Source organism: Camelus bactrianus, chromosome 26 (assembly GCF_048773025.1).
Source record: "Camelus bactrianus isolate YW-2024 breed Bactrian camel chromosome 26, ASM4877302v1, whole genome shotgun sequence".
NCBI lineage: Eukaryota > Metazoa > Chordata > Mammalia > Artiodactyla > Camelidae > Camelus > Camelus bactrianus.
In genome coordinates, this window is record NC_133564.1 from 371,495 (window position 1) to 391,159 (window position 19,665).

Sequence of the window (19,665 nt, forward strand, 5' to 3'; positions counted from 1 at the left end):
CTGTGGTTGAGGTGCTTCTTTGCTGTTGAAAAGCCTGGATTAGATGAAGGGATTTTAAAAAGCAGAAAGGAGTGATTTCAGGTGGTACGTCCACACCGGTGAGAAGTGATGGATGACCACCTGTGTGAGGCATAGACAGGGTCTTACAAACTTCTTAAAATAACTTTAAAAGCTCTTCCATATGAGTGCATTTCATATGGGGTCCAGTTCATCACTAGTCACCCTGAGAGGGCAAATAATTGATGATGGCAGAAAGGACACGGAGGCATCAAAAAGGTCTCAGTCATTTTCCCTTTTTAAAGGATGTGGCAAAGTGTAATATATTTGAGCTGGTTTTTCACTAAACAATTTTTAGTGTTTTCTGCGACTCCCCAATGCCCCAAGGTTCCATGCAGCTGGGTGTCCCCTCAGAGCAGGTCTGTCAGAGCTTGCCCTGGGTAGACGCGGTGTCACGGGGAGCAGGACGGTCAGGGTCCGCAGCTCCTCCGAGCTCCATCTCCTCATCCGCAGTGCCGGGATTCTCATCCATGTCTACTTAGTAGTGTTGCTGAGAATCACACGTGATGGTTATCAGGTGTGATTTGTGATTGTCTCTGTGATTGGCATATAGTCAATATTTGAAAGAAACACTTTTTTTTTTTACTATAATTGTAGCACATAGATTGCAGTGCTTTTTAGTCTGCTTTTTTTTTTATATAACTTTATTCTTATTTTTAAATATGCACTTATTTTTATTTATTTTTTTGGAGGTACTGGGGACTGAATCCAGGACATTGTTCATGCTAAGCAGGTGCTCTACAACTGAGTAATACACACCCTCCTTGTCTGCACTTGAAAATAAATATTTCAATACACAAAATAGCTCTTAAACACCATCATGGGACCTAGTCACTGTATAGAGAGTTGAAGACGTATGCTTTTTCAATAAGAATAAATGTTGTTGAGACATACATTTCTGAATCTGTTAATGTGCTTAAAAACGATCATAGGTAGTGATAAACACGAATCTTTGATCCAGTACTTCTTAGGGTCTGTTTTGCCATCAAGTGAAATTACATTCTACAGAGAAAGCTAATTGGATCTCTTTGATATTTGGATGGTTTAGCAGATGATCAAGGCTTTCAAAAGCTGACAGATTTGTATTTTAAACTAACTACAAAGTTATCTTCTAGAAGTTGGAATTCCTAAACTTGTGAAGTGCCCAGTAATCCAGGGGGTATGTGTCTGTGTCTGTGTGAACGTTTGTGTGTGTGACTTCAGGAATCTAGAAATAAGTTTCATATGGACTTCTGATACCTTTCTCCTACAGTTCAAGGTATAGGCATATATTTACACAAATAAATTGATATTCTTTTGTCATTTGGCATATTGGTGGGAATAAGAGTTTCTCATACTTGTTTCAGAAGGGTTGGGGAGCATGAGCTCAGAAAACGGGAGGAGAAAGAGGCAGGGAGACACTTCACACTTTGTGCAGGATATGAGAAACAGTAGCTTTTTTTTCTCTTTTCTTCTAAAGCAAACTGGCACTGAATTGTAACCTACTATTACCCAGAATTGCTTTTCTGATCAGATACAAGTGCCTCAGATTTTTCAAGGCAACATGAATGATGAAATGTGTTTTAGCAGTTATCATTAAAAGTAGTTTTATTTTTCAAGTAGAAGGCTATAGCCTGTTCTTCCAGCGGTACATGAAGTCCTCATTGATCTATGTACATGATCTATGTTCTTAGTTTCTTTGTTTTTTTTTTTTTTTTAAGTGCTTGTTTCATTGTGGTGTGAATGAATGTTTAAAATTTCTGGATTTTGATCTTTAGAACATGCTGATTTATCAGAGCTGTTAAAAACCTGATTGTTCTTTGGTCCTTGTTTGTTGGGGCACCCTATTGATTTCTGTTGTCTGTTAAAGCGGGAAATGCTTCCTCTAGCCTGCAGATCATTAAGTGAATGGTTTGCAGTGTGCCTTTAAAATTATTTGAATGCATTGAGCATGTTTGTCCAGTGAATTCTGAATTAACTCATTCTATTGACTTTGCTTTGGTTCTGTGGCTTTTGCTCCTCTCCACAAGAATTTGAATTCTCTGTTGCATTTTGTATACGTGTTCTTAACAGGGGAAGAAATTTTGCATTTTTTATAGAGGTGGCTTTTCCTATCCCCTCTGAATGCCTTCTATAATTGATACAATAGTAATCTGTTATTGCAGTGCATAATTCTTTCATAAACTATTTTTTGGCATAATCAGAAACAATGACAAAGTATGATAATAAAAAATATGAAAACCTTCCTTCCTTTGAAGAATAGAAATCAGGTGGTCAGGCTCACGCATGCTTTGTGCCTGACACACTTACTCTCATGTCATTGTGTATCATGATTCGGAGATGGAGTTGCTCCAGGTTTATAGATTTTTGTTTTAACATTTGTGTTGAATTCTTTCTCCAGGCTGATGTTTCCTGTTGGTTTTGTGGAAAGAGTAGAAGGGAAACAAATCCTTTGTTTTGTTTTCAGGAGGCCTGAGTTGATGAGAAAAGTGTTGAGGGTGGGCTGAGGAAAAGAGTGACACTCCCTCTCCTCCCGGCTGAAATTGATAAACAAAGAAATCAATTAAGTGTATCGGTATTTGACCAATAGAAGTTAGAGAGCCCAAAATGGCTAGATATGCCCAATGGAAATTACTGAATTCACCTGCAGAATTATGTGCTTTACCAAGTAGAAGCAACTTAGAGCAATCAGAAAAATCAGTAATATGATGAGATATAAAAGGAATATTATATCTTTTATTTCTGAAACTTTTCTACGGTAAGTTGTGTAGAGCTAAAATTAAGTTTCAAGCACCAGGAGTTAAGAGTGTGGGTAGTTCTGTAGGATCGTTATTCACGGATGTGCCTAGACCCTGCTAGAGTGGCTGAAGATGGCAGGAAAAGACCCAGAGGCAGGATTTGTCATCCTAGGGTGTCCTCCATAATGGTTCCATGTGGGACCCCATGATTGGTTTAACAAATTGTAACACACTCCAGCCTCCTGTGAACTTTAAGAAGAAAAATATATGCTTAAAAACTGCTTTGCAAGCAAGTGCCTGTACATCCTCACTCCAGTCTCCTTGCCTTAAAAAGCAGAGACAATGCTTTGCTTGCATAGTTGAGCTTTTAGATAGCACTCTGCTGGTTGCAAAGCAAGGACCGAGGCCCTCAGCTATAAACGCTGAGCTTGTGTGCTGTTAGATAGTCTATGATCCACAGAACAAGGACCTGGCTGGTCTGGTGGTCTGCTTTGTAATTCACATGTCTAAAAATGTATCTTGCTCCCCTCACCCCATGACTTCCCTAAAGATACACTAATCCTTTGTACTCATTGTGTATTCTACAATCTCTGCTTCATACTGTCTTTCCCGAAGTTCCTATTACTATCACACAACTGTTAATGAATTTTTCCTTTGATTATACACAATAAATAAGGGTGCAATTGAGAGGCTCGTGGAGTTGGCTCCCTACTCCCTCTCGATTTATTGACTTTTTCCACAGAGACTTGAATAATCATTCCATGTCGGTAAGAATTCTGCCAGCCAACCCACAGTTCCAGGTGAGAAGGATGCAGGTTTATCTCTCCTACCAGAGGGAGAGAGAGGAGAGAATTGAGATATGCTCCCCCATGGTCGCTTCCTGTCCCACGGCCACTGCAGTTCACCTGCAGCCTTCTGGCCTCTGCTCAGAGGGCCTCTGTCCCAGGACTGACTGCAGCTTTTTCTTCCCTTGTCAACATTTCCTGTGCCTTTCAGAAGTTGGTCTCTTCTCTGCAATTCAACCCTGGTAGATGTGATGGTGGTCAGCGTGCTGGTGGGCAGTCCTTTGGGGACTCCCAGGAGACATGCTGATTCTCCTGAGTCTCTCAATCGGGGTTACAGAATAGTCAAGCACCGAAGGAAGCCCATTCACGTGAGGTCAACAGAGCATTTTATCACTTTCATTTTATTTTTAAATTTTCAGTGGAGAAATTATTTGTAGCAAACTGTTCCAGATATTCGGCCGCCTGCTTTCCTCACCACCATTTCCTTGTTGGCTCTGGTGCTTGTTTTAAGAACCAGGTTTCTTCTCTGGTCATTTGTAGCAGCTGGGCTTGCCGAATCCTTGATCTGCATTTGAAGCAGAATGCTTCTTCCTGATGTGAAACAGATTTTCTTATTTCTGAATATTTCGTGTACACTCAGCAACTGTTTCAAGTGAAATGCTCTTGTCCAATTTCGGTTAACTCACATTTGCTTATCTCCTACTTTCATGCTGAGGGCAGTTTCTTCTTCCTCTAATAAAAGTTAGCAATTTGCATTTACTAGGGAAGGTACTGGCCCGAGGTGCTTTTTTTCTTACCAGTTTTAATACAATTCACCCATTTAAATATACAGTCGTTTTTACTCTATGCCCAGAATTGTGCATCCCATTTAATCTTAGAATATTTTCATTCCCCCAACAGGAAGCCCCATATGCATAAGCAGTCATTCCCATCTTCCCCATCCTCCCCCAGCCCCAAGGAGCCACTCTTCTCTCTCTGTGGATTTGCCTGTGCTGGACATTTCATTTAAATCGAGTCACTTCATGTAAGTTTAACCGTCTATTGTGACTGACTTATTTCACACTGAGTAACGTTATCAAAGTTTGTCCACGTTGTGGCCTGGGTCAGTACTCTATGCTTTGCTATTGCTGAATAATATTCCACTGTATGGCTGGGCCCCACTGTTTACCCATTCATCAGGTGATAGGCAATTGGGTTGTTTCTGCTTTTTGGCTGTGATGAGTAGTGTCGCCATGAATATTCCTGTAGGAGTTTTTATGTGGATATTTGTTTTCAGTTCTCTTACGTCTGTGCCCAGACAGCAGAGTTGCTGGGTCATTCAGAAACCAAATGTTCAACTCTCTGAGGACCTGCCAGGCTGTTTTCCAAAGTGGCCACGCTGTGTTACGTCCTCACCAGAAAGGGCTGTGAGCTCCGCTTCCTCTGTGTCATTATTAGTGCTTGTTACACTTTTTTTTTATTATAAGCTATTGTTGTGAGTGTGAAGCGGTTTCTCCTAGTGATTTTGACTTGATTTCCCTTACAGCTAAAGATATTGAACATCGTTTCTTTGTGCTTATTGGCCATTTGTATATTTTCCTTGAAAAATACCATTTCAGATCCTTTATTCACCTTTTAATTGAGTTGCCTTTTTATTGTTGAGTTGTAGGAGGTACTTTTTTTTTTATAGATACAAATTCCTTATCAGATAAGTGATTTGAAAAAAATTTCTCCTGTGTGTTGTTTTTTCACTTTCTGGATGGTGCCCTTTGAAGCAAAGTTTTAAATTTTGATGAACTCCAATTTATCTCTGTTTTCTTTGTTCCTTGTGCTTTTGGGGTATTATTTAAAATCTGAGGTATTTTATTTAAAATTTTATATATAAAATAACTTAATTCGTAGGACCGTTCTAGGAGATGGGTGCGGTTGTTGTCCCCAATGTATGGATAGAAGACTGAGATGCAGAAAATTTCTCTGAAATATCAGTTTCACAGCTACCCAGTGCTGTGGGAGTTCAGGCACTCATGTTCGTCCCAAACATCTGTGATCCTCACCACTATGCTCCACTACTGCCTGGAATCGTTAATGAAAACGTCTTTCCTTTTTTGATTCCTTGTTAGTTTGTTTTCTCATTGGGGACCTCATCTCCTCATTTTCCTTTCGGATATCAGTGTAGATTTATTTTAGGTTTCATGTAGTCAGAAGTATTTCTATCAGTTAACTTCTTTATTACTCACTCTCCAGTGATGATTGTTGCTAGTTGACCTAATCAAGTCATGCTTAAGTCTTTCCTTCTCATGACACTAAAAACAGTCATGACTTACAGAATGCTAAAAGCAGAAAGTACTTGATTGACTTTATTTTGCTACCCAATCAAACCAATCAAATAAAAACCCGCTGTTGACACAGATTATAAGCCCTCCAGGATAGGGTCACTGTCTTCCTTGTGTTTCATTTATTTGGTCACAGTGTCTGGATAGTGCCTTGCTGTTCAGCAGTTTTGTTAGGAAACGGTGCTCGTGAATCATTGTAAGGACAGAATTTTGACAACAGACTGTGTTGTTCATTTCACAAGGGAAAAGATAATATAGAAATACTGCTCAGATCTATTTTAAAATTAAGCTTGGAATTTTGAGAACAATTCAAGAAACCATACAAAGATTTTTCACTAATTTTAGATCTATCTTAAACACATTATGGTTGCATAGCAGAGTAACTTATCAAGTAGTTTTGACAAGAGGAGTGTATTATTGATTTTTTGTTTTATTTGAAATATTCTATCTGTGATAAAGTAATCAGTGCCTATAAATGAACAAATATGTTTGTATTTCTATGCAACATGGGAGCAGACTTCATATGTTTCTATATAATATATATGACTGTGTGTTTTAATCTGTCTGTCAGTGTTTTTATAGTTTTTCAGCAATGTTGTAACATTAGAATTCTAAGAAATTCACTCCCGATACTACTGCAGTTTGTACTGTGTATCCTGTCTTATGTATGGGATTCCACTGTCCCCTAAGTGAGGAATTTCCTCTCCTATTGAGTTAGAAGCAGATTTAAAGGAACTGTGATTTCTAGGCGTTTGCTCTCCATGTGTTTGCACTTGGGTGTCAATCACAATTTTCCCTTTCTTGAGTTTTCATTGTTCAATTAGAATTTTTGAAAATAACTATTAATATGTTTCACTAGTCTCCCTAGTAACTTGATGTTTTTGTGCTTTTCAGTTTTCAAATTATGAAAATTGTAAATGCACACTTGTTTTTAAGTAGTCCTTTTTCACTAGATATTTGTTTACCTCTTTATAGTTAAAATAATTTTTTTCCCAATGAATGAATCACTGTGCATGTTTTACAAGATACCTTTCTTTTTATTTTTCTTATTCTAACAGGTATATTCATTGTAGAGAATTTTGAAAATAAGGATAAACCCAGTAATAACTTAAAAATGGCCTCTAATCTCACCTGGAGATACAGTTGTAAGGTTTGAAATTGAGAATTACAAGTCCTCTCATTTTTTTCTTTTTTTCAAGTACGTTTTGGTTACTGAGTCCCTCGAATTCCCATATGAATAGTAGCAGCAGCTAGTCAGTTACTGCAGAGGAGCCCGCTGGGATTGTGATCGAGACCACGTTGAGTATACAGATCGCTCTGGGGAGCACTGCCATCCCAAGAGCGCTGTCATCTGATCCAGGAATGTGCGTGGTGTGTCTGTCCAGGTATTTAGGTCTTCTTTAATTTTTTTCAACAATGCGTAGAGTTTACATAGTATTATTTTACCTTATTTTTTTGCCTTTATACTGACTACAATTGTGCAAGGTACCAGGATCAGAATTGTATTATAGCCCCGCCACTTGCTGCCACCATGGACGCTGCACTCTTGCTTTGCCCTGTGTAAAATCTTGCACAAAATAGGACCTAAGTAACTCTCACTTGAATGAATGATTATATGATAGCTGGATGATGCTGGAGAGTCCTTGTGATGATGTCTTTTTCCCAGACTTTCCCCTCTTCTTAACTATGCCTTTTCTCTTCCTTTCCTCCAGCCTCGGTTTCAGCCTGCCTGTGGCATTGATTTTCCCTGAGTGTGGACTCTTCCTTTAACTAGTTCACGATAATGTTTCATGCGGGCTATGAAAACTTGCTAGATGTCAAGAAATAGCAAATTCACTGCATGCTAGTATTTTTAGTCTGTGGTATTATATTATCCATTGAAATTAAATCAGGCTGACACCCTGAGCTCTTTTCTCCTTCCTACGGGTGATACTTCTCTGGTTGCTGTTTGTGCCCTTCCCCCAGACATGGTTTTGGAGTTGAGTAAGTCACCATCAGTGGAGCTCTCTCTTTAAAGATGAAGAGAACATTTGCTCCTTCTCCCTGGTTGGGGACTTGGATGAGATGAGGTAACAGATAAAGAATGGAGCCCCATCTCATTCTGACCCCCGCTCTTTCCGTTCCTTTCTCCAGGGGAAAAGAGTACAATTCAAAAATATAAAGATTGTGAGCTAATGAGATAGACAAGACAACCGAACATTTGTTAAATATCCTTTCATGCCGGAAACAAATGTATTATACACACAAAAAGCACACAAATCACGGTAGTACTGCGGTTACAAACGTGGGTCCGAGTTCGAGTCCTGCTCTGGAGTGACCAGTCCTGTGAGATGGAGAACTGGTAGGTCGGCTTAGCCTCTCACGGACTTGTTTTCTGTCCTGCAGAGATGGGGCTCGCTAGGCGTCCCTCTCCCGTAGAGGTGCTGTGGGGTGTAAATGGCGCGCGTGGGCAGCCCGAGCACAGCTGCTCATTCCTCGTAAGGGCAGGATAGCATTGCTTTTGCGATGACAGCTTTATGACCGTCCCGTGTAGGCTCTTAGTGCTCCGAAGGGATGCCTTGTGGTTTGGAGATGGGATTCTCACTTCTGTAAATACCCAAGGATTGTGTTATTGGGCCGTGCTGATTTGAATCTATTCTTTAGAAAGTACATATTGTAGATATATTTTTCAAGCATGCATGCTTTTTTCTTTTATTATTTATAGTTCTACCCTCTCATCTCTTGGTGTGACTTTTCATGGAATCCAGGAAACAGTCCTAAGCCACCTGCCTCTTCACACTTCTCCGTGGTGGTTTTCTTCCCTGACTAGAAGAGGGTTCTGCATAGGAAATTTTCTTTGTTCCCCTTTTCTTGGAGTCACTCTGTCTCCCCAACTCTCACCTGTCCATCTGTCCATTTCTCTACCCACTGATTCTTCTGACTTGTTCCAAAAAGCATTTCAGGCAGCTTACAGAAGAACAGATACCAAATAAACAGGTGAGAAAATGGGGCCAAGTTCAGACAGTGAGGCTAGGAGGCGAGCCTGTGTGAGAGTTGCAGGCGTGAGACACACGCCTCAGGCCTGTGACTTATAAGATCGACAGCAACAGTGTGCCTGAGGCTCCCAGCAGACACAGGGAAACAGGGTTTGTGGGAGATGCTCACTGGCTGTGAAATAAATAAGTGGCTTAGGAGATGCCCAGCCTTTCCAGCTACTAAGGCTTAGGAGAATATTTTGAGTTTCTTCCAAAATCAGAGTATTGCATCTTTTCTTTTTTCAGAGTTCTATGTATAGTTGGTTACATTCTATACCTGGAAATTTCTCCAAAACTGCTTCCCACGTGAGTCCCATGGCTCGGGAATGGGGTGGTTCTGCTCATTGACGGCTGTAGGCCAGAAACAGAAAATGACAGCCTCAAAGGAGCCTGGGATTTGTCAGTTATGTTTTGTCAGTGCTGTAGATTTCAGAAAACGCTTTCACCGTTTCTCTCCATCTGAGGTGGCAGCGTGCTCTCTTAGCAGCATAAGGAGCTCAGGGCCACGGGATGGTGGGGGCTGACTGCACTGCTATCAAGACAGATGTGCCAGTCACTGCAGGCGTGGTGATTTTACATAGTGCATTTCATGTTCTTTAATAGGTTTCAACAGGTAGTTAATTAACTGAGTTAATTAACATTTAAGAAATATGATGCTTTGTTGAAAAGACAGTTATAGGCAAAATATAAGTTGTGAACCCTTTAAAAACGGTTTCATTACTGAAATTTTAATAGGGAAGATTTAGTTTATCTTATTTACACCTCTCTTCAAAAGTAACAAAGAAACAAGACAGAAAAAGCAGAGGATGATTTCTGTTCTTCCTCTCTGCTTGCAGGTGCCCTTACCTCCAGTGGCATCCATCCAGACACCAGCACTGACACTGGCCGTGCTCACAACTGCCTTAGCCCTGAAGACACAACTGACAAATAGAAGGGGGCTACGCCCTAAGACAGCAGGTGCTCTTACTTTGTGGGTCCTTATGTAACTGCGCGGTGTTATTCAGGATCGCCCGTTCTACACTTTGTGACGCTGCTGCCGTGTCTCCTAGTTATTTCTGTAAGTACTAGTGTAATTTTTTCAATGTGTGGTACTAGACATCTAAAAATGCTTTTTTCAGATGAAAAATAATGTGTATTTAATATAATAAGTCTGAAAAAAGGGACAAAAGTGTCTATCCTGGTCCCACTACTCAGAGATAATAATTAACACATTAACATCTATTTTCTGTTCTTTTCATCAGTGTGTATTACATCTGTCATAAAAACCAGCGAGCACTCTGTGCCTGTTTACTGTGTGGAGACATCCATTTTCCATTCGGCTTATTACACGTTTTTCTACAGTATTCTCTCTCCCCTGGCATGATTTTTAATGACCAGTATAGCATTCTGTCTTGTGGAGGCATCGTCCATTTTACTTCGGACTTAAATAAACTTTTAAATTCCAAGTATATTTAACTGAAATACTGAAAAGAGAACTGTGGTGGTACCGAAAGGCCCCTACATCCCTTCCCCTTTTTTTCCTGAGAGTAAAAACTGCTGACAATGTGGTGTATATATTTTATGACCTTTATGCCTGTCATATATATATACACATACATACATACATGTATATGAGAAATCTATGTATATGTGTGTGTATATATGCTGTATTGAAAAATAAGGCCACACTATATGTTTTGTGCAGCTCGGTTTATTCACTGAGGTGTATATCATAGACGTCCTCCCACTCCAGACTCACCCGGTCCTTTCAGATAGAGTAGAGGGGTCTCCTGATGTGCAATAGATTTGGTCTCTTGTGTAAGGACACCTTTGGTGGGAGAGTACTGTGGACAAGGCCTTGGACCACGCCAAAACGCCTGCCCCTTAGTGCCCACAGCTCGCCTTGATTTACCGCATCATTGTCTTGATGGTGGATACTTAAGTTTTCTCCATTTTCCACTGTCAGAAAGGGTGTTTGACTGGCGTCCTTCTTGTACAAACATTCCTGTGATCTTGTATGAGTATTCCTTTAGTTAAGGTTTCTGGAAATTTAGTCCCTGGATGTGACAATTACATACATCACAGGCTCCTTTCAAGTGACTCTAGAAATTCCTTCTCCTGCGGGGAATGAAAAGATGTAGAATAACTTATGTAACCAATTCTCTATCGCTGGATATGATTTCACTTCAGCTTTTCTTCCCATCATTGTAAAAAGTGCTGTGTAAATGCTCTGATGAGTAAATCTTTTTGAACTGATTTTTTTCTAAACGAAACGATTCCTAGAAGGGGAGTTGAATCTGTGTGTACACACGTTTATCAGAGTTTACATATCCATTGACATTTCATCCTCCAAACACGTTGCTCACAGTTTGTTCTCTCACAGATGGACACTAGCTAGAACAACTTTTAAAAATATTTGCCAATATGATGAGCAAAAGTGCTTTTTCATTGTTTTAGTTTGCATTTGATGACCAATGAGGTATTCAGCATTTTTCACTTATTAGCCATCTGACTTTTAAAACGTGAATGATCCCTTTTGTCCTTCGCACACAGTTAAGTGAGGGAGCTTCTTGTTGCTTTGTGACAGCTCTTTGTATGTTATGAACATTAACCCCTTGACTTCATCAATATGTATCACGCAGTTTTTACTTGTCATTTCTTGCCTTTCATTTTATTCAGTAGGTTTACTTTTGTTGTGGCCCAAAATATACTTAAGATAGTAAATGTCTTCTTTTTGGGTTTTATTTTTGGTATTATTTTAGAAATACTTTCTTATAATGGTACAAATCTCTTCTGTAGGTTTTTTAATCTCTAAGATGGAGATGATAATAGTACTTGTTATAGTGAGGAGAAGTTGAATTAATATGAGCAAAGAGTTGCATTTGCTGTTATTAGTACTTTTTAATATTTACATCACTATCTGTAATTTTTCTTTGGTCATTATGACAGGAATAGAATTTGTTCTTTCCAGGTGATTCTCTGATTTTCCCAGGACAATTATTGAATTCATACTTTGCTCTTTGACTTGAAATCCCACATGCACAAAATACTTATGTACACTAAAGTCTCTTTTTGAGCTCATGGTTTATTTCTGTCAATCTTACTTTATTACTCCAGCACCATAACTTACATATTGTAAAAATTTATTTAATATCTGACAGTGTGATTTTTTTTTTGATTCTTTTCTTCCATCCCAATTTTTCTTGGCTAGTATTATGACTTTATTATTCCTGAAGAATTCTAAAATACTTTGTTCAAGTTAAAGAATAAAAACAGATAAGGGTTTTCATAGGATTTTTTAGTAAGTTTTGAATTATCTTTAAAAGAGCATTCATTTTACAAAGCTGCTTTCCTCCATGCAATATGTTGATGTCTCTACATTCACATCTCTTAATTTACCCCTCAGTATAGTCCTGTATTTTTCTCCATGTACAACATGGGCATTATTTTTGAGTTTAGCCCAGATTATTGTTTATGTTTTACTTAATTTTGTAAGTGAGAATTTTTTGCAATTATATTTTTTAACTCTTCAAACTGACACCTAGGAAGGCAGATTCGGATTGTCAATACTCACTTTGTAACTTGTCATTTAAAATTGTAAGTATTAAATACTTGTTCCAGAATCCTTTCTTTTCTGTTTTTCAAAATTTGTTTCCAAGATTATCAAAGTGGTCGTAGCTAAGTAGTGTATTTGGGGAGACTGATGGAGAGAGGTAGTGTGGCTCATGTACAAACTGTGAGCATTTTCATGGCTGCCTTTAGGCTGGAGAGGCCTCCGAAGAGCCCAGGTTAGACCAGGGATGGCTTTTTATGCACTTGAAAGCCAGCATTCCTGCCTTTGTGGAGAAGCCTGTTGGGCGTGACAGGTAGATGATCAAGGTCCGATGGAGGCCATTGGCTGCACAGAGCGCTGTGACTGTGAGAACTGGCGACCATTAACATGGGAAATGCTTGGCGCCAGGAACACTGCAGAGGAGCTGGGGAGCCTGTGTGTTAAGGATTTTCCAGTCCTGGGAGTGAGAAGAGCAGACTCTGCATTCAGATCTGAGTTTGAATTCATCCTCTCTTGTTTAATGGTCCTCTGACTTTTGTCAAGTTATATATCCGCTTTGAACTCCTGTTTTTTTGTGTCTCAAAATAGGAGAATTACGGCCTGCTGCTAGAGTGTTTGATCAGGGTAAATGATTTGTGTCTATAAGATGCCACGTACTGTCACAAGTTCAGTGAGAAATGGGCTGTTGCCTCTTCTGCAACTCAGTGTTCGACAACACACCTGGGGAAAGCCAGTCCCTAATTTGTGTGTGATGCAAGTAGGAACAAAATTAATGTCTTGCCTTTCGCTAGCAGTATTCTTACTCCTTTGCTTCATTTACTTCTTTCCTCCTTTCATTTCCCCTTTCCCCTCCTCCACCAAAAGAACCTGAGAATATCTCAGAACACTAGATTCAAATTACTTTAAAGGTTGTCTCATCCTCATGAAATGACAGTAACATAAAAAAATCTGTACACATCCCAGAATTCATTGTATTTGATTTACGCACACACGCACGCGCACACACACACACACACAATCAGGCTACCTCCCACTTACAGAGGAAGAAGAACCACTTATTCTGAGTTTTCATTCACTGTCCGTGAGAGCAAAGTGTCTTATGCAGACTTTCACCTGGCTTCATGCATGGTGTTTTTAGTTGGATTTCTGCGTTGTGGCCATAGAATTATTCTCCTAACAGAAGAGAGGAAGTGGAGACATAGACATTCTGCTCAGATATTGGTGTCATCATATTTGAGTTGGGAAGGACTTAAGACAGCATAGAGTCGTATCTGTTTATGGGTGAGAATCCATGATAGTGTAACTTGGACAAGAACCTGGATCTTCTGCCATCGTGCCCACGAGGGTGAAGAGGCAACTTGGTGGGGGATGGCAGTGATCCTTCTTGCTTGAGTTCCAGGGTCTTGCTAGTTTTCATTGCTCACCTGCCTTTAGTTAAGGTCCATGTGGCCTCTCATGGGAAGGTCACGCTGTTCTGATAAATAAAGTTACTAATCAGCAAAAAGCTCTGGACCCACTCATATTTCCCAGAGTTTTTTCTGCTGACCTGCTGACACTTTATATAAATGAGACCTAAGAAACTACTGGATATAAAATCCTTTGTGTTATCCTCGAGTTCCATAGGAATGGGGTGCTGTCTCAGGCTGTCTAAGGCTAGATCTGAATAAAGATAGGGTGATAGGCTTTGCTGCTGGACCCTCCACAATCAAATGTGTTTTCCACCTTAGTGTTTAGAATCAGGCAGATGAGCTCAAATCTTGCCTTTACCAGTTATTAGCTTAGTGACCTTGGGGAAGAAACTGTACTTAATTGTGTTCAATTTTCTTTGTTTGTAAATAAGTTAAGTATTTATTTTAAGGTTTTTGATTTAGAGTTGAATGAGTTAATTTCCTCATTTATACCTAAAATACATATCGCGTGGCTCTATGATGGTGCCTTGGTTGTTGATTACTAAGGCACTCGGCAGGGAGAAAGGGGGTGGGGGACCCCTGGATTCTAGAGCTTATTATATTCCAGGATATGCTTGTAAAAGACTGGATGTGCAGTGGATTTTTAGTAAATATCCATTCCTTTCCTAATCCGCATTGATTGTGTATATATCTTTATATTAACATATGAACAAATTTATAATGCAATTTAAATCTTTCTGTAGAATTTAAAATATGTAGTTGTAACAAAAATACGTAAAATAAAATGATTTCACTTTTATTTTCTTTTCAATAAGCAAAACAAAATAAAATAGAAAAGAAAAAAAAAAGGTTTGAAGGAGTAGAAATAACTTTCTTTCCATAGAATCAATTCCCTAACAAAGGTTTTTTGGTTGTGTTGTTAAACAGCATATAAAATTGATAGGTTGTGACATATTGGAAATGAGGAAACAGTGGAGACATACTACCTCCAATGACGTCATTTAGTTACCACGTCAAAACTAGTTCTGCTTCCTGAATGACAGGCCAGTAAATTGGGAGATGAGGTGTTAGAGCAAGGAATAGTGACTTTATTTGAAAAGCTGGCAGACCCAGAAGATGGCATACTGATATCCTGGAGAACCCTCTTCCCCAAGTCAGAATTCAGTCTCCTTTTTTACTAAAAAGGGGCGGGAGTGTGGTTGGTTGTTGCAAACTTCTTGCTGTACGAATTGATTTCCTTGGAATCCTTTGTTCTTGCAGCTGTCCATGTGGGTCAAATCATGGCACCCCTGTAAAACCTCAAAAAAACAAAGTTTATTCTTTATTTTGCAACTTGCCATCTCTACATAAGTGTAGAAGAGCTAACATCCTTAAAGATCAGAGCCCGCAAAATAGGCCCTCCTGGATATTTCAGGCTAAAGGCAACTTTCTTTTACAAAAGGTGCAGAGATAACAAGTCTTAGCCTAGAAAACAGGGTACAGGTTTAAAGACAAACGAACACATCTAACATGGAGTCAAATTTGTTCTTTTCTATTACAATTTCTTTTTCCACCTCATAGATAATTTTAGTAAGAAACATGAGCAATTTTTTTACTTTTGCTTCTTAATAACGGATAAGTGGCCCAACTACAGTTTTGTGAACAGGGATGCTGTGCGGGCATAGGGGTCACAGCAAATTCTTGTTGGGGGTGGTCGACCCTGCAACATGTCTGATGCCCTGTGAGTGTTGGTGAGAGTCCCCCTAACCAGGGGCTCTCTTCAGGAACCACCATGTGGGCATTGACCTCTGGAGACTTCTTTTTCAGCTGTAGGAAATTTTTTTTAGATGCTGTGATGAAAAAATCACTCCAGCTGGGGATAATCAGGGAATAAAGGAAGGGGAAAAGGGCTTGGAGTAGTGTAGAAGAGAAGGACAGAAGATCAGGGAGCCTGGGGGCTTGGGGGCAGGGCCTCGGGAGAGAGAGTAGCAGAGGTGGGGAGGGGCCCGGCTCCAGAACCAGCTCCTGCACCTTTCCCTGCACCCAAGCCTCACAGCTTTTAATTGGGCCCAAGACTCTTTCCTGTCTGGATGTCACCCTGGGCAGAACGTTGAGAATCGAAGGTAAGGTGTGGGCAGCACTCACCTAGGGGGTCACTGAGGACTTGGTCAAGTCCACAGTGCCTTTTCTAGTCATGTGTCTTCACCTGTTCTTTATCTCAGGATCTGAGAAGCAGGAGCAAGGAACTCAGGGAGAGATCCAGGAAGACATCTGACTCTGTTAAGAGACGACAGTCACAGCGACACGGGGAGCGAGGACACTTGCAGCAAAGTAAAATGACTTCACAACTATTGCATCAGAGCTGCAGGTGTGAGAGAGCCTAAGCCTGTCTCAGAGTGCAGGGGACAAGAGGAAAGGAATGGTAAAATTAACACTGACAATTTAAATTTTGTTAAATAGCCTGCTAATATTAATTGTATCAAATGAATGTATGCAGGTGTATTTCTATGATCATTTATAGGTACACACAACCCCACCAGCCCCTCTTTCTCCCATCGGGGATGGGCTTTCTCAAGCACAGTGCCCCTCCTGGTTGAGTGGGCCACGCTGCGGGTCCTCGTCTGGGGCCAGGCTGCTGCAGGACACTGAGTCCCCGAGGCACGGCCTGGGAGACATGACAGGAACATCTCTGCTCATAACTGAGAGCCTCCGTTTCCCCCTGCAGTGTAAGAATGCCGGTGACTCAGTTACAAGCATGCATCCAACCCGTCCTTCTGTGTCATCACCATCTAGAATTGGTGCCTGAATCTTCTGAATTTCTCCAGAATGTGGTTTAAAATCACCTTTGACAATTGAGTGTGTGTCCTCTTACAAGTGGAGGAATTGCTGCCGTTTCCCTGGAACTTACTCACCACTAGTCCATCTGATTTTTCTGTGCTAGGATTCAGTATGGCATGCTAAAAATTCTGCAGTCAGATCTTGAAACACTGATGAAGAGGATTATTTATTTTATTTCTTTATATGATAGTGTTTTACTTTCAAAATTCAGAGTTTTTGGTTCTTTCAAAAAATTTTTTGGGGGTTGGAGAAACAACTTTGCTCTTACCATCTCTGTGACCTGTTGCTTTGTGCCTCTCACCTGTCTTCTGTCACTTGTGAGGTGGTTCCATTTGTGACCCTGTCAGGGTTGTTCATGTTATAAAACATATAGTCTGTTAAAGTACAGTCCCTTTTACTCCGAAGACATTCCACAAATACTCCTTAAATCTGGGTGTGGTTTTAAGAAGACAGAATCATTAGAACATGTACTTGCAGGTTGCTAGTGCAAAATCCCCAAATCAATAGTCTAGCTCAACATCTAAAATCTTTCTAATCTACCTTGGGTTTGTATGGATAAGTGAAGCAGTTTGCTAAGAACTCAAGACCAGGGTTAGAATACAGGCTGGTGTAGCTCAGCAGGTCCTCCCAACCTGATGCTCTGCCAGAGGGAGGGGCCGAGGGGAGAGGGCTTGTCCTGCCCTCCCTGAGCTGACAATTTGATGGCAAAGATCTTTATCAGGTGAAGAACTGGGAGTTTCTTCTAAGAAGAGTGGGTTTGAAAAGAGTCCTAAAACCGCGGGAGTGACACAATCCCTTTTGTCTCAAGTACGTGAGAGCGGCTGTGGGGCCACTTGGGAGACTCGTGAGTCCAGGTGTGCAGTGTTGGTGGCTTCCACTTGAGCGGTGGGACGGTCAGTGTGTAAAAGCGAACAGATTGAAGGCATGTTTAGATGGTAAAAATGAAAGGATGAATGCTGTCTGTGAAGGTAGGATGGAGGAAGGCCCAGGTTTCTGGGTGGATTAATGAGGTAAGTGATGGTCCTGCTGTGCTCTGAGGAGGGAAAGCTGCAGAGGGAGCTCTGGGGGAAAACTGATGAGTTCAGCTGTGGGTGAAGTGAAAGGCTGTTAGATGTGTGGACTGGGAGATCTGGTGAGAGCAGGTACTGAGTAGGAGGAGGGGAGAGGGACCTTCAAATCATTTTGTCTTGTGAACATACAAATAAGTATGAGTAATGACACACAACACCTCTATATTCTGGATTAAAACCCAGTAACATTTTTCTATATTGACTGCAGAAGTTCTTAATTATTTTTTAATAGAAATAAAAAAATAGAAACAAAATAGTGAAGTTAATGAACATCTTAGAGTTGATGTGTGTCCTTGTATGTATTTTGATACCTCATCTGTTTATAACCATAATCTACAAAAAGTTAGCTTGTTTAGCATAAGAGTTAAACAGAGGGACGTGAAACACACTGTTGGGGGTTGAGGCTGATCACCTTGGGCAAACTATGTCGCCTCTCTGTCCCTTAGTTACTTCTTCTGTGACTGCCTCCAGGCCCCTCATCACAGCTGATTTCCTAGACTAGATGTTGGGAGGGAGGCTGCTGAAGGGGCTAAGAAGTGGTAACTGCTTGGGATACTGAAGAGAGAGACGAAAACAGATTAAAGCCGAGAAACTGAGTACAAATACCCTCAAAAAAGGAAAAAAAAAATCACAAAGTGTTTTGAGCCACTTAGCGTAAGGGAAACAAAATCACGTGGACCCAATTTTCTTGAGCATATGAGTATAGTGGGTGGAAGGGTGTCATCAGAAAAGTGTTGAGAAAAGGCCTTTTGGTTTCCCTTGACATTTGCAGTAAGGATGGGAGCAGAAGCGAAAACCCCCTGTTCACTGTGGAAGGTGCTCTTTTTTGCAAAACTGACCAAAGGTTGGAGACAAGTCATCAGCGGTGCTGGCAAATGAAGAGACTTCGGGATTGGGTGGGGCACTTGCTGTGACTTCCAGGTGGCCTGCTGGCTGGGGGCTGTGAGGCGGGCAGTAGGTTTGCAGGGTGACCCGAGCATAATTCCTGGCTCTGAGGCTGCTGGTCTGACTAGCAGACCTGAGCACCCGCAGACCTAATGGGGCAGCTCGGGATGTGGCCTGGGACACCTGCCTTTCTGAGGGCAAGAAGAGGGCTCCCCTGAGGGGGTGTCCCTGTGGAGAGTGGAAAAGTCCTCCTGCAGGGGAAGAAGTGCCTCTGAGCAGGGGGAAGGATGCACAGGCAAGACCAGCCTGAGCATGGAGGTTTTGGGAAGCCGGAAGTCATAAAGTGGCCCAAGCAGCCTTGTTCCTGCGAGATTGGAAGGAAAAGATGCTGAAAAAGCAGGCTAGGGTCAGACCGTGTTGTGGGTTATGAGTGACAGTAAAGGACTGGTCAGGCAGGCACGAGAGAACCCTGTGGGCGTCCCAGCTGGGGCATCACGCCAGAGGGAGGAGCAGAGGTATGGACTTTGCCACTTATTAGCTGTGTGACTTTGAGCAATATCACCCCAACCCTCTCTATATATATCTTCATCTGTAAAGTGACACAGCTCGTGTCATCAGAAGGCTTAGTTTAGCTCTGATCCTTTAGTCCAGTCCTGTCAGTGCTGCCCTGCAAGGTTCTGCAGCAGCTGCTCTTACCCTGAGAAGGGAGGGCGTAGAGGGACATTGTAGTGCCCGAGGGCAGGAAGGGGTTGCTTTAAAAGCAGACATGTAGCCGCCTGCAGCTGCAGGCCTGCAGGCAGTTTGGTTGATGGTCCTGGAGAGGACTTTGGAGGCCATAGCATCATCTTAAAACTTGTTTTCCCTTGGGGACCGGATTTGCCTTTGCAGATTAATGTTGAAGATTTGGGCTTCTGGCAAAGCTGTTTTCAGAGATGAGTATATACATAACATATAGTATAAAATAAAATGCTTTTATTTAATCTGCGGGACTTTGTAGCTGTTTGGAGCAGTTCTGTTGGCCTGGTCTCCACGGAGGACACTAGGGGTCAGCAGAGCGTGCGGGAGGG

The 19,665-nt window shown here is 41.2% G+C and overlaps 2 long non-coding RNA genes across 6 annotated transcripts in view; both read left to right on the forward strand.

Annotated features, from left to right (window-relative positions):
* LOC141575091 (uncharacterized) overlaps window positions 1–9,194 on the forward strand; it is a 46,787-nt gene extending 37,593 nt beyond the window's left edge. For both annotated transcript variants that reach the window (XR_012502414.1, XR_012502415.1), the window contains exons 2-4: window positions 7,071–7,256; window positions 8,005–8,212; window positions 9,132–9,194. This is a non-coding gene — a long non-coding RNA (uncharacterized LOC141575091). The remainder of the gene's footprint in view (window positions 1–7,070; window positions 7,257–8,004; window positions 8,213–9,131) is intronic.
* A 542-nt stretch (window positions 9,195–9,736) lies between these two features.
* Window positions 9,737–19,665, forward strand: part of LOC141575090 (uncharacterized) — a 34,052-nt gene continuing 24,123 nt past the window's right edge. For 3 of the 4 annotated variants that reach the window (XR_012502412.1, XR_012502411.1, XR_012502410.1), the window contains exons 1-2: window positions 9,737–9,942; window positions 16,028–16,227. This is a non-coding gene — a long non-coding RNA (uncharacterized LOC141575090). The remainder of the gene's footprint in view (window positions 9,943–16,027; window positions 16,228–19,665) is intronic. The other variant, XR_012502413.1, reaches the window with a different exon arrangement.